Raw genomic sequence first — 13,319 nt, forward strand, 5'->3', positions numbered from 1 at the left:
TGCTCTAGAGTGCAGGCTCAGTAGTTGTGGCACACGGAATTTGTTGCTCCGTGGCATGTGGGATCTTCCCGGACCCGGGCTCGAACCCGTGTCCCCTGCATTGATTGGCAGGCGGATTCTTAACCACTGCGCCACCAGGGAAGTCCCTTCCCCGCCAGTTTCTATTCTGTAATATCATCCAACACAGGACTAAGTACCTTGTAGATACTTACTATAACTTCATTGAATGAATGCATAAATGGATGCATTTCTCTGGCAGGCATCACAGCTGCAGCTTACACTAGGGGATTCTTATTCTGCTGTGTGTTGTGAGGCTTTGGGGATCTCATGAGCCTCTTGGAATTATAAGCAATGCTTCTGTATATGTGAGATTTTTTGAAAGGGAGACTCTATAGCTTATTTCACGCAAGATTTACAGACATGCTCATCTACCACTAAGGATTCCTTAAAAGTAGTTCCTGGAGCTCTTGAAGGGATCATCTTGCTCAGAGGAGACTTGGTGCTACTCAGCAACTCAATGTCTGATGGAGGCTGAAAGAATGTGGAAGTGGGTGCTCAGGTAGGAACAGACATCTCTTCAGTGTTACTCTAACTTCGAAGAAAGGACTCAATGCTTTGCTTTCTTACTGGGCAAATCTGGTACCCTCTTGCCTTGGCCTGTGTTTTACTGATGTGGAATCCTCTTTGTGACTATCCCTTGTCAGTTTACCAACTCATGCTCATTTCCTGGTCTCTCTGTGTCCCTGTGATCAGTGTCACCATGCTTTTTTTCAAATAGCCTTTCTGTGCTTGTTTAGATCATCTAGTTTTGCAATCAGTGGAAGGCTCCCCAAACACATGTCCTTTCCTTCAGAATTATACTCATCGGGGGGCACTGAGCAAAAAATGATGAGCCACGTTAATGACACCTTGAGTTGAAAACATACTTGAGATTATCCTTTTGATGTCTTAGAATCCTAAAGTTAGGCTACCCTGGATCCATGATGCTTTTACTAAGCTAGGATATTGTAGACATAAAGTATTCAGCCTGGGAATGGGGCTGGGGCTCTTCAACGGTGAAACATTTCATCAAACTGATGCAATTATTGTGCTTTTTACATGGGAACTAGCTTCTCCAGCATATGAAGTATCATGACCTGGCATGACCCTACCCTTTCAAAAGCAGCAGTCAACAGTTTACTTTTAGAACAACTAAACAGTATAAGCAGCCCCAAGCACTTCAGGAGCTGAAATAATCACAACTTTCTGGTTATAACAATACCTACAACTGGCTACATTCACAAGACTTTTCATTGTCTTTGTATTTCACTGTTTGTGGGAGGGGTAGATGGGAAATAAAAAGGAAAAGAGAGGCAGCAATTGCAGTCAAAGCTCTCAGCAGGAGGCAGCCCTTAGATGGAACCTCCCTCATTTTCTTCCAAGAGGATGTTATCGGGATCATAAATTACCAACCCCAGGAAATCAGCTTGTCCCTTTAAGGCTATTAAAGGGACCAAGATGAGCTGGATTCCCAAATGAGCTTTGAGGATTACCTTGCCAGGAGGAAGGTGGCTGCCCAAGGCAGGAAAAGAAATTAGCTCCTACTATGTCATTTTGGAGCTGTCCAAAGTTAATCCCCAGACTGATTTAAGCAGGGGGATTTTGAGATAGTAATGGCCAATTGGCTATTGCTTCTTCCTGATAACAGCCAGTGCTCTCAACAACAGACACATAAGGATCCTAGGTACAGGGAATGTGAAAGGTGAGAGCCTTAGATCTGGGCATGACGATAAAGGAATGAAGTGGGTGGGCGCCTGGAAGGGGTGAGACAGGTTTGGGGAATGCAAGTATCATCCCAGTGCACAAGCGGAGCTGCTTGTTCAGCAGAGGGACCATAGCTTCAGGGCAGACGCCACTCTTCAAAAGGCAGGAACTAATTTTCTCCCTGGATTGAGGTGAAGATTCATGAGGTCAATGGTGTGAGCTCTGCAGCCCACTTAGAGGTTGTCCTGGAAGCATCCATCAAGCCCAGGGCTGGCAGTCCAGTCTTGACCATTGGCAAATATCTATTTTAAGTTGACCCCATCCTCACTTGCTGGAGGCAGATGTTATTCAATGTGTCAGGGAGCTTATTAAACTACTAGATGGCAATTTTTTAAAGTTAACTTTTTTTAAAATAAGAAAACCTACGTCCTTGGCAAATGAGCTTAGAGAGGAACTTGGACTGGTTTTCTGACAGGTGGAAGCCTTAGCACAGGCCTGCAGCTGGATGGATGAGTTTGGGACTTCACTGGGTCTCACCCGGACAACTGCGGAACCCGCCTTTCCCCACCACCTGACCGCCTCCGCCCCTTGGCCGCATCCTTTGAGGTTTCCCCACAGCAGTGCCTCCTCTGCACAGCTGTTGGTCTGTACTCTCTAAAACAGCATTAAAATAAAATGCCTTTGCTTAAAAACCTCAAGAGAGTCTCAGTTTCTCTCTCGGATACAGTCCTAATTCCTTAGCATATCTATTACCTTCTTTACAAATCCAACTCCAACTTCACTCTACAGCTGCATCGCCTTATCACTTCTCCCTGTACATTCTACTCCAGCCACAAGAAACCACCTGTTTTTCTGTGTATGTGCTCTTCTTTTTCTTACCTTCGGTCATGCTGGTCCCTATAAACAGAATCCTCTCTCCTCAACCTTTGCTCTGGCAGGTGGGTAGTTTCCCGAGAACCAGTTCTAATGTCACCTCATTTGAAAAGGTCTCCTCTGGTGCCCACTCCTGCCCTTCCCTATTCAGGCAGATTTCACTGCTTCCTCTGTTGTTCTCCCAAAGCATTTTTTAGAAAAGTCTACAGCACTCGGTATTCCCAGGTGGTCTCCCATCCAAGTGCCCCATCCGGCTTAGCTTCTGAGATCAGAGGACATATAGCTGTAGACTCTCCAAAATATTTTTAATGAATTTCTGCTAGAATACTTAACCATGCTATACAAATTATGATGTAATTTTTTTGTGTACATGCCTGTCCTCTCTACTGAGATTCTTCTCATCCACTTTTTTTTTCCAGCTTCAAACCCTAACACAATACCTCGCAGAGAGGTACTTATTGGAAGAGAAAATGAATGAAAGCTTGAATGAGTGTGGAAAACGGGGCACAAACACAGAGGCTTAGAATTTACAGATAGAAAAGACCTAGAGACGGTCACACAGTTCAGTGCCCCGCCCCCATCTCCCTCCTCCAACCCTCTGACGGCAATTTGCACCTAAACCGTCCTTTACTTTTCTGTTCCATCATGTCTTGTTGCCCTCAATTGCTTTAGTCTGACATTGACCCTGCATGACAAGCAGATCAACTCCTAATCTGCTAGAGCCCCAGTTTTTCTGGGACATTTGAAAGCTCTTGACAGAACCAGAGGAGAGGAAAACTGTCAGCTCTCACTTGTCAGCTCTCAGAGCAGCCCGTCCAAGGCTTAATTTGCACCTTGAAATCCCCTGAGGCCACGGGGCTCCGATTGCTGGTTTAGGTTCCTTCAATAGTTTCTCTTAGGCGATAAGTAAGATAGAAGGGTGGAGGGTAGGGAATATTAACCACTTTCTTTCTGCATCTCCAAAAAGCAGTGATGGGGTAAGGGTGTGGAGAGAGGATCACAGGCAGGGAAATGGAAAATGAGGAATGAACAGACTGGAATTAACTGGTTTCACGTCAAATTGGAGTACCGATGGGAGAAGTTGAGTGGGGAAACATTTAAAAAACGCAGAGATGAGTCAGTGTAAACCGCGCCATCCAAAAAGTCACAAAACATCCACACGCGGAGAGGCTGCGAGTGTTAAGCTTGACTCAGAGATAATAAAGGAGGCAGCTAAAGCAAAGAGATCTCCCCCGTCTGCTGGGTTTCCATCGCTTAATCAAAACTGACTCCAACTACTGCAGCTGCAAAAAAAAAAATGTTCCCAACCTTCTATTAATTTCCATACAATAACCCTCTAATGGGGGAGCTGTTCAGGGGAGGAGAGCAATCAGTCTGGACTAACGACACACCAGAGACCTGGGGAAAATGCAAACTTGGAGCAATTTCATGGCAGGTGCAACCTTGGAAAGCATTACCATTTTTCTAAGTTAATTTGTTCCCTTGATATGTTTGAAATCCATATTTGTACTTTAAAGGTCTAAAATGCAAGATGATTAAAAAATATAACTGGATTTTGTAAACCTTTCAGCAGCAGCAGGTGATGTATTAGCCGTCTCTATCCTGCCTCTCCTCTGTGAGCAGGGACCACTTTGCTTTCCTTTATCCTTTGCTGTCATCCTAGATGATCGTGGAGTTTCTGTTTGGTTTCTGTTTGGAAGAACTATTTTTAGGTTCTTCCCTGGCTCCGCTGCTTGGATCCCTTTGGTGCTCTGGGCGGAACCAATCCAAGAACCTGCAGCCAGACAGGTGGACTCTCTGGGTGGAGTCCCAGACCGCTGAGGAGGAGGAGCAGGGAAACCCCAGCCCAGGATTGGTTGCCTAGAGGCCATGGTATTTTCCCCCTGTCTCTAGCTCATCTTTCCTACCCAGCCTTTCCACCCAGCCAGTGAAAAAAGGCCCAGGGAAATAGCATCAAAACCTGGCACTTGGCCTCCATTTAGACTCTCATTTTCTCATTTTCACTAGGTCTGCCCTGTCCTTGCAGCTGGTCAGACTTTGCAGCTTGAAACTGGCCTCTAGAGGTACTGATGCCCTTCCGAGATGAACGTGGCAATTCCCTTTCCTCTTAAAACTTGTTCTGGGGAGTAAAAAGAAAAGTACTTTGCTCCACTGAAATGCACTCCTTCTTGCCCCGACCCATGCCTCTCTCTCTCTCTCTCGCTCTTCCCCCTACAAATGCCCACTAGGAATAAAATGATAATGTGCAGATTTATGATCCCAAATCTGCCGTCTTGCCGGAACGACTAGACTAGCTCTGTTTGTGGAATGTGCAGGCCACCTCCTTCCATTCCCTTTACGTAGTCTGGGGAACCCCACTCTGAAGAACTCTTTCTAGGCTCTTGGGGATTTCTCTTCCCACTCGTCCAAACCTTCTCCCGTTTTAAGAGCAGAAGTGCAACAGGAGCCCTGATTATCTCTCATTGGCAGGGCAATTCCAACAGCCAGAACCTAGCAAGTTTTTCCAGCCATTAGAAGTAAGATGACATTTCATTCCTTTTAATGTTAAAGTTTATGGATTAATCCAAAACTTCTTCGGGGAATGCATTTGCCATCACATTTGAGGATTTGGAGATATGGTACTCAGGGATCTAGCTGCAAGGGTCATGGTGGTGCTTAGAGGTCATAGGTTTTATGGTGCTTAACCCTGTAGGAACTAGTGCTTTGGGATGAGTTGCTGCTGAAGAGAAGTGTATCTATATATTTTAGAGCTAGAAGTTGGGAGATAGTTTCTTCTGCACATTCATTAATTAGCTCTTTGGGGTCATAACTTCTTGCTCAGAAAGAGGGAGTTAACATTTATCATGTACTTAGAATACACTCTCTTTACTATCCTGCAATGAATGGTACAATACTATGCCTGTACCATGAGAATACTCATGCAGCAACCATGAGAATATCCCTTGCAAATCTCCTACTCCAGGAAGTGTATTTGGTCAAGGGTTCTGATTACTAGACTCTGAACTCCTTCTCTATATCCATGCTAAGGCCACACCTCCCTTACATGGCTCCCAGCCAGTGACTGAGGTTGGCAGGGATATTAAAGCATAGTGAACCCTGGGAGATACTGGATTTTTCTGAAACGTTGTCTTGATGACTTCCTGATGGCCCTGCTGAAACTTTCTGAGACTCTGCATGGTGCTCTAGGACACTTCCTTCCTCTCTGCTTCTTTTGGAAGGCTCAGACTTGCCATGTGGTCTGACAGTTCTCCCAGGCTCCCTGGCTCCCTTCTTATTTTCTCTCTAACAAAATTCCTTCATCATATTTAATCTCACCTTGGTGCCTGCTTCTCAGAGGATCTGCACTAACATGTATGTTCACAGGCGCCAGGGAACTATATCTCTGGGAGATGAGAATGCAATTAGCTAAAATTCTATTGGCCTCCATGTGTTCAGATAGTATTATTCATTTTGCATTTAAAGGTAAGACCTGAAAGATAAAACAGAGTCCAAAGAACCCATTGAACTCCTAGATTTTTCTCTTGGTTTTGGAGCCTTCCATCTGCGTGCAGAATTCACTTTATTCCAGAAATGTGTGTTCCCTTTCAAATCCTTACCATGTGATCTGCATTCGGCAGTCTAGGTAACAGGAGTTGACATTTATTGTTAAACTTGCCTCTTGAATCACTGTGAGGGAGACCGTAAATGTCTCACATGTGATTCCGTATAGAGACTTAAAATGGCTATGTTATCTATATATGCAATTATGATTCTCCTATTCCTTTTGAAAGATTACTTTACCAGGGCTGGAAAGAAACTACAATCTTCTTCTTTGGTGAGGTCAGGTGAACAGTAAATTCATACAAACACTGTAGGGTCATGAAAACATTATCATGGTCCAGCTTCTGGGACTAATTTTATTTATTAGGAATACTTCCCTAGATCAAGAGTTGAAATAACCTGGATAGATTCCAGGAATTGTGGTGGATCTTCCATCTGATACACTTGGGTATGTACAAGTTTTAATGTTATCATTTAACCTTCTGCATATCACCCATAACCCAATTTTGGTTCAAATCCCATAGGAGAAACTCTGGTATTACTGCTAGCTCCTCTGTATATTTCTTTTAATATTCTGCCATTTATTATCACTTGCATGAAAAAAGAGACAGGTAAATCTCTGTGTTTTTCTCTCGTTCTTTTTCCTGGAAAAAAATAAAGTCAGATTTTGGGGGATAGATAGTATTTTATTTTGTAGCAGAAGCCAATATTTGAACAGAATATTTGATCAGAAAAGTTTTATCCATTTATGACTTCTTCCATTCTTTTGGGCAGAATACTTCTGACATAGTTTACTTCTTTATAAGATGGAAGAATTTCAAATCAGCTTTCTTCTTGTTTTCTTAGTATTATAGAAGTATTGCTTGTTTGGTTGCTGGATCTTAAAATATTAGCAGAAAACAACTTTGTTGGCTCACTCTGAATGAAAGCATAGTGACTAATGTTCTCTAAATTTATTTATCTAGAGGGAAGGTTTGAGGTACCATGCATTCATTTTTCTTTCTTTCACAAATATTTGTTTGAATTTGATTCAACAAATGTTTATTGAGCACTTTGTCATATGCTAAGTGCCAGGGATAGTGGAATGTAAAAAGTGAACACTATTTCTACCTCATCGAGCTTATTCCTAGTGGGGAACACAGACAATGAACAAACAAATAAATATATAATCAGGTAAAATCAACAGTATTTATGATGGGTTAACTCTGGGGATGTTAGAAAAAGAGAGAAATCAAGGATGAGTGTGGAGAATTTAGCTTAAGAAACTGGGTATATCTACAGAAAAAAAGAACCCTGAAGGAGAAGCAGGTGTGGCAACAGGCAGACTGGGAAGTGGATCAAGAAATCTGTTTTGGACATATTAATTGTGAGATACTTATGAGGTACCCTGATAGAGATTTCATGCAGGAAGTTGGATGTATTAGTCTGGAGTTCAATGTATGAATTGAGACTGATAACATGTATTTAGGATGGTACTTAAGGCTTTGGGACTAGTTGAGGCTTTCAGAAGTGTGTTGATGGAGATGATAAGCATCCAGAAACCTAAATTCTGGGGCTCTCCAACATTCAAGAATCAGGCAAAGGAAACATTCATCAGAGAAGGCACTCACCATGTGCCAGGCACTAAGCTAAGTGGTGGAGATACAAAGAAAAGACGTTAGCTTTAAGTTCTTTGAGAACAGGAAATGTATTCTATTTTCTTTGGATTCTTAGCAATTAGCACAGTACCAGCCACCCAGGATTTTACTTAATATTAAAAAAAAAAAAAAATGGAATGGAGGGACCATGCAGAGTTCAGTGATGAACTAAGGGCACTGCTTAACCTAATTCTGTGCATAGGAGATCTTATTTGAAAAAATAAAGCTCATAGTTCAGTGGAGAGAAAGACAGGCAAAGAAGCCATTATAACACAGTGTGACTGTTTTCTCAAATGGAATTTTGTACAAAATGTTTTGTGAAGGTAAGAGAGGCACAGCTACTTCTGACCTAGGCTATCACCAGAGGAGGTGCTGCTTCAATGGAGAGGAGAAGAATGGATGGATTCTCACCAGGCAGACGAGGCTGAGAAAGGCATTTGTCAAATTATTGACGTCTAACAATATTGTTGTACAATTTGGGTCATTGTTTCCTGGGTGGAGTGAAATTCTCCACGGCAGACTCTCCATATTTCCCAACTTTGACCTCATGCTTGACTCATTTTCCACTACAGTTATGTTTGTCTCTTTTAAAAACTGATTTAAATAAACATTTATTTAGTGTCTACCTATCTGCCTTCAAGAAGCTTTCAAACAATGGAATGAGAAATAGATGTTAACAGTCAATAACAAGTCAAGTCAAGATAAAAACACTCTAAACAGAGGTAAGAGGATGTGTTACAGTCATGCATAGGAATGAAGAACTGGTTCTGACCAGGCAGGAAGGAAGGCAGGCTGCAGAAAGGAAGTGATACTGAGCTGATAAAAAACAAAGGTTTTATAAGATAAGAGAGTAGAGTGTATTTCAGGCTGAGGGCACAGCACAAGCAGGTGTAAAGGTAACACAGTGTTGTGTGGGAGGAGCAGTGAGGTGTGACTGTCAGTGTTCGGAGGACGCTCCATGGAGATTGGCTCAGATGTTTGCAGTCAAGTCATGGAGGGGGTCAGATACCATGCCGGGGAGTTTGGACTTTACTCTGTAGGCAGAGGGATATTCTTTTGCAAAGGAGAGAGAACCTTTCAGCGGCCCCTCAAATATCAAATCAGTAAGAGAAAATCTTGGGTAAAGTTGGGGCATTTTCTTATAAATAAAAAGAAGAATGAGAGCATTATATCCTCTCTCTATTGGGAAGGGTTTTTAATAAATCACAATCATAACTTTTAATGTTCCATTAAGTCTTGCTTTTAGTCCATTAGTCTTAAGATGTCAGGCTGTGTTTAGTCATGTGATCCCAAAGTCCTCTCAGAGATATTTCTATATCCAAGACAGAAAAGTAAACCCTTAGCCTGGCCATGGGACTTTGGAGTAAAAATGGTGGATTGATGACACATTTATTTCTTCTCCTTATCGAAGCTTCCTGAAAAAAAAATCACAAAGAAACAAAAGAACAAAGTGATTGAGGAAAGTGATAACAGTAGACAGAATTTAAGTTCCAGTTTTGTTCACTTATGTTTCCCTAGAATCTGGCACACAGTAGGCAAACGAATTTTGAATTAGTGAAAAAGTGAATAAAAAGAATCAGATGAATTATTTTGCAAGATGAAGAGCTGATGAACGAGTGATTACCAGACATGGCAGAGAAGATGTGGTTATAAGCTATGAACCTGCAGAGGGGAAATATTGATACTAGCTAGGAAAGATCATGCTCTTTCTTTGTGTCCTGCTGCCTCTCTAGGGCTGGAGTCGGTAATCCTGTTGCAGCCATTAATCTTGTTGCAGTTTACTCTTATCCAATTCTGTACACTCCTTAGATTCAGAAACAGCCATGCAATGTCCTTGTGGATCTATCTGCTCTGCCCAGTTAGATATTGCCATCCCTACCAAGAAGAATCCATTGGATCCGGTCAAGGTTTCATGTTCAGTCTCAGCCACAAAGAGAGTGAAGCATTTCAAACTCCCCAGAGCCTCAGAGTCTGCCCCATGGACTTTGCTAACCATCTGCATGAAAACACCCTCACCTTCACGTTCTGTGTCCTTGAACTGAAGGAAGTTGTTGGTCATTCAGGACATTTTCCCTTTTATTCCTTGTTATTGTCCTCCAAAATCTTGAAATTATGATTCTCCTGTGAGGGTTAAAATAGTAAAACCCATACATAATGCATTTGATTATCTATTTATAGAAGAAATTAGAAAGATGTTCTATAAATGGGCAGCTGAGTAATGTGAGAATTATAATGGAGGGGAGGCATTGGTGGGCTGGCCAGGAGTATAACTGACTCAAGACAGGAAAACCTGATGAAATGAATCAATTCCTTCCTGAATGGTGCTTAAGAGCATGACCTCAGGAACGCGATCTGGATTCAAATCACTGCCAGACTCCAGTGACTTTGTGTAACCACTTAATCTTTATGGGAATCTTCTTTTCAACCATTAAAAGAAGATAGTTGATATGTCTCTAGGGTTAGTGCCGATTAATGTGGTGATACCTGTACATTTAGTACAGTGCTGTGGTACATTTAACAAGTGGGTCTGCATGAAGCTGAAAAAAGAAGGACACCAAAGGACAAAATTTGTCATTCTTCATTTAACCCATCCAGAGGTCAAAGACACTGAATGGGAAGGAAATGAGCATTCTGGTCCCTGGAGAGTTGAATCCATGTGGGACAGGTATAGTTCCTCAGGATTTCCTGTGCCTCCTCGGAACTCTTCTTCATGGCTCCCCACTTCCCAATTTATATACTCATCAAAACAGCACTGTGGTAAATTATTTCATTTTTAGATTTTCTAGTGCCTGGAAGAGGGAGCTCTAAATATTGGATTCCAGTATTTTGGTTATTTAACAAAGGGTATTTCCATTCTAAATGCAGGAATTGCAATTTTCATTTACATGTTAGTCTTGTGTTAGTTTAGCTCACATGAGTCGCCCTATAATCTTGAGCTTTCCTGGAGGTGAACTCAACAAGCGAGACCTCCTGTGTGGAGTTCTAATTTTTCCTACAATGTTTCCATTTCATCCCTCTCCTTTACCTTTCCAGGGGTGATCTCCTATATCCACCTGAAACTGATTTCTCTCTGTAGATTCTCTCACCATTTACCTGTTCTGCGGCCAGTCAGACCCTCTGTGGTGTCTGGAGCCCCTGCTCTGTACCACCTCCTCTCTAAATACAGGGGCAGCAGCTGTTCCCTGGGCTCCTTTGACTGTGGGGGGATCAGTGATCCAAAGAGATGCCCTGAGCCCAAATATGTCTGATGTCTGGTTTTCCCAGAATACAAATACATTTGGCTGATACTTCCATGCCTACTTGCCTTAAGGGGCTAATTTCTTCTGGAATTAAGGTAGTTTTTCTCATGCTGGGAAGAAGTTACATTTCCTGCCCCTGGCTCTCTGAGGGTTCTCTCTCTGAGACTCAGTGCCTGTTCATTATTGGTAGCAAAATTTTCCAAAATTTCCATTTTACTTTCCTACATGAGTGACTGTGATTCCGCCAGAGAGTCTGAGGTCAACTGTCTAGGAAATAAGAAATCCCCTAGCTTCACTGAGGTGTGGGCCATTGCCCCCCGTCTCCAGCCAGTTAGTTCTTTCAGGCTCTACTGAAGTTAGTTGCAGATATTGGAATTTTATTTTCCTACTATATTTTTCTCAGGGTAAGTCAGCTTCTTCCATTATCACTCCCCACCCCTCCAACCATGTCCAGACTTCCACTACATTGGACCCCAAATGTTTGTTCTCATTGAATTATTTTCTGGCTAGTCATAAAGATAGGTATAATGTTTTATCTCCTTTTTTTTTTTTTCCATTTCTCTGCTGCTTTTGAGATATTATTTTCTTGCAATAAAAATTTCCCATTTAGGTGCACGGTTTGGTGAATTTTTGTAATCATTATACAATTGTGTAACCCATCACCACAATCTAGATGGAACAATTTCTTTACCCTACAAAGTCTTATTTTTCTGCTGCTTTTTATTTTGGCCACGCCCCGCAGCATGCGGAACTTCCCTGACCAGGGATGGAACCCGTGCCCCTTGCATTGGGAGCACAGAGTCTTAACCACTGGACCACCAGGGAAGTCCCTCTGCTACTTTTTAAAGGTGGCTAAAAATCCTTGGAAACACCATCTACCTCACACATAAAGATCCTTAACAGAGAAATATTTTAGGGGAAATTTTATTTAAAAGATTTAATCTGGGTGAAATGTTTAAAGTTCTGACTTTGGGAGACTTCCAAGTCTGAAGTTCCAGTTTTTTCTCTGAGCTTTTTCTCTCAGATAACAGCCACATATGTCATCTATATCTGCTGTCGATGTAGAATATTTTCATAAATGGCAGGTGTCTTGGGCAAAGACTAACCCACTGGCCTTATCTCTTCTTCATCCCTACCAGCTGCTGTTTTAACAGTTCTTAGTCAGCCTCACAATTCATCCATTAATGTCTAGTCTTTACCGAGCTGAACTAAATGTGAACTGAATGAAGTGTCACATATCTTAGCAGCTTTAGAAACTGTGCTGTCCAAAAGGTGACAGGCTCTTTGCAGTTCTTCATAGGGTCTCTTTCATTCCATTCAGCACTCCATCTCTTCCTTCATCAAGTAAATGGAAATGTTGTTTTTCCCATGCTTCTTTTATTGCATACCAATATCTGTCCATGATGATCATGCATGACCTTAGTACAGAAATTATGCCTCACTGGATCTCCATTTCCATTCATTCATTCACTAATCAACAAGCATCCAATATGTGTGAATATGTGCCTTACAAGACTCTAGGCATCAGATCCTACTGCACTTTACAATATCATCTAATTTGGTCCTTAAAACAACACTGATTTTACATTTGGGGAAACTAGATGGTTTGCCTAAGGAAACTGATGGCCAAGAAATGATAGTGTCATAACTCAAAATCTGATTCCTTCCAATTGCCAAGTTAGTTGTGTTGCATGTGTGTGATATCCCACTGGAGATATTCAGTAGGAACTTGGCTCTATGAGTCTGAAGTTGAATTGAGAGGTCTGGGGCAAAAATAGAGATTTAAGAGTCAATGACACATGGATGGTCTTGGAAGCTATGTATATAGATGGGACTGCCGGAAGAGTGGGGAGAGGTGAAGCCAAAAGAAGCAATCCAACTAGAATCATAGCCCAGGGGTGGTCTAGTTCTGACATTCCACACTCCTCTGGACTCTGAATATTTATATGACTTCTTGTCTCTGTCAGCTGCTCTTCATGCTATTATAGAAAACCTAATCACAGCATTGTCCCTTGGTATTCCTCTGTTGTCCTGAGGGATACTTGTCTTAGAAGCTCAGGGCTCTCAAGGAAAGAAGGAGGATGTCTTCTTGGGTGTCCATCCTCTATACTCCATGGTTGTGCCTAGGTTTTGAGTCTGATTTGCCAACTCTACACCCATCCACTCATCCACTAGGGGTCTGCTGTATGCTTGGTTTCTCTCCCTAGCATCTTTTTCCATTGCCCAGAAAAATTTACCTGACCTAAGAAAGCCTTCCTCTTCTCCCTGATTTAAATACAAATGATTG

This window comes from Eschrichtius robustus, chromosome 3 (genome assembly GCF_028021215.1).
Source record: "Eschrichtius robustus isolate mEscRob2 chromosome 3, mEscRob2.pri, whole genome shotgun sequence".
NCBI classification, from domain to species: domain Eukaryota; kingdom Metazoa; phylum Chordata; class Mammalia; order Artiodactyla; family Eschrichtiidae; genus Eschrichtius; species Eschrichtius robustus.